This window comes from Heliangelus exortis, chromosome 26 (genome assembly GCF_036169615.1).
Source record: "Heliangelus exortis chromosome 26, bHelExo1.hap1, whole genome shotgun sequence".
Taxonomy (NCBI): domain Eukaryota; kingdom Metazoa; phylum Chordata; class Aves; order Apodiformes; family Trochilidae; genus Heliangelus; species Heliangelus exortis.
The window spans coordinates 2,713,341-2,715,545 of record NC_092447.1 but is presented as its reverse complement, the minus strand read 5'-3'; the positions used below and the strand labels follow the sequence as shown (position 1 = coordinate 2,715,545).

The window sequence follows — 2,205 nt, the reverse complement described above, 5'->3', positions numbered from 1 at the left end:
GATGGAAAATTAAATGAGATGGCCAGGTTTTTAGAGGAGAGCCTTGACCTCAGCTCTAGCCTGAATACACAGGGATACTTCTAGAAGCATTGAGGGGAAAATATGGCTGTGATTGTGTTCCCTGCTCCCAGCATCATTCCTGCCAGGGAAATGGATGCTCTTTTCTTTGCACATCCACTGCATGAGCCCAGCCAGGTTGTTGTTAGTCCAGCAAAGATTATGGTAGGGAAGACCTCAGGCTGCCCCAAACAGCAATGTGTTCCAGGAAGAGAGGATAAAAGAAAATATTGGGATTTTCTGGGTCTCTTCAGTAGCTGGTGTGCCAGGGCAGGGACAGTCTCACCCCACAGAAGTGTCCCAGTAGGGTCACATCCTCAGCTGGCCCAGAAGGCAGGGCTGGGACCCAGGAAATCCTCCTGGAACCCAGGTAGGAGGTGTGAGGGCAAGGAAGAGTAAACCTGAGTTGATTTTTCTCTGTGTTTCCCAACTGTGTCAGAGGGTTTTTGTTTTCCTTGGAAAATTTGCTTTACCCAGCCTGTATTTATTTGTTGGCTGTGATGGGGAAGGCAGTGCTGCCTGACCCAGGCTCTGGGCTCTGCAGAAGAGACAGAAAAGGCATGGGCAGCCAGGAGGGAAGGGGAAATTATCACGTTTTGCAGGGATCTCAAGCCCAGAGATGGGACAGTCATAGGGGCACCCTTGTTGAGCTGGGAATTAAGTCCTTATTCCCACAACCACCTCGTTTGAAGCCCAGGACCAAGGCAGGCAGGGGAAGAGGGACCTGATGCTGGGGAAGGACTCACAGGCTGGCATCATCCCCCACCACCTCCTGGGGTGAGCTGGGTTTAGGTGGATTCCTGGCTCTGCTAAATGTTCCTATTTATAAGTGCAATATTCCTGCTTCTCCTGCCCCTTCTTCTTCCTCCTCTCGCCTTAAAAAGCCAGGACAGGAATTGCTCCAGAGCAGGGGCAGCTTGCCAGACCTCCCCTGCCACCCCTGATTGCTCTCAAGAGCTGAAAATGGAGCTGCAATGTAACTGTTTGCTGCATCAGGAGGCACTGTTTGTGTAAACGCCCAGGAAAATAAATAAACCAAGTGGTGGACACCTAGAATAGAAGGAGAATCTGGATGGAGCCCGAGGTACAGAGCCACCCCCCCTGCAGCCCTCACCGGTGAGCAATAAATGAAACTTTGTTCCCCATGTGCTGGGGGTTTTTTTCTTTTTTTTTTTTCTTTTTCTTTTTTTTTCTTTTTTTCCTTTTTTTTCCCCAATTCCTGTTTTCTAGCAGTGCTCGAGACCTCCAAGAGGTCTGGGCGGAGATTGCAGTGACTTCCAACCTCGGCTCCAGCTCTTTGTGACAGTAGGGCATTATCTGTGGCTTTTCTTCTTTTTCTTCTTCTGCTTTCTTTAAAAAGCCATAAAACAGCAAGTACTATTCAGTGATTAAGATTATTTGGGTTCACTTCAGTCCTGGCATGGTGCTAATAAAAAAAAATGTTACAGGATTTGTTCTCTCATTTGCAGAAGAAGCCGTCTCACTATGGGAATGAACAATTAACAACATTTAAATGAGCTGAACTTGGTCCTTTTCTTCCATTGTCTTTGTGCCTTTCGAATCATCTGGAATTGGATTTTCTCTGCTGTATATTTTCCGGCGCAAGAAAATGTTTTACATAAATTGTAGACCAAGCCTGAGATGTAACCCCCTCATCCCCGCAGTCCACAGTGCCTTGAAAAATTACAAAATGTTGTGGTTAATCACCTGGATCTGTTGGATGATTGCAGTTTTGCTGATGGTGATTTTTTTTTTTTTTTTTCCCTGCCATTTTTTCCCCTAAAGGAAATACAGTAGGAGGCTGGGGAAGGCGTTCTCTCTGGCTTTGTATCCACAGGCATTTCTGCCTTCATTAATTAAAAATGATAGCAAGGAAGGCAAGCAAAAGGTTTTGATCTTTGCGTCGGAAAAGCAGCGTGCAGCCTGCTCTGAAACCTTTTAGGGACAGATTTAAACCTTCCTTTCACATGCTGCAACCTCACTGGGCTCTTTGCATCTCCAAAATGAATCTCCTGCCTTCCCCGGGTGCAGGGGGGATTGGATGCACTTGATCAGACCCGGGGTAAAACCGAGAGTGAAAATACCTGGAGGGTTTTGGTTTGTTTGGTTTTTTTTTTCTCTTGCTTTGCTGCTGCTGCCTTGGGTATT

At 46.8% G+C, this 2,205-nt stretch overlaps 1 long non-coding RNA gene across 1 annotated transcript; it reads left to right on the top strand.

Moving 5' to 3' along the window:
* Positions 1 to 1,006: 1,006 nt before the first annotated feature.
* On the top strand, positions 1,007 to 1,933 carry LOC139807823 (uncharacterized). The gene is made up of 2 exons (XR_011730697.1): positions 1,007 to 1,173; positions 1,527 to 1,933. It is a non-coding gene; the product is annotated as an uncharacterized lncRNA (long non-coding RNA).
* Positions 1,934 to 2,205: the final 272 nt, after the last annotated feature.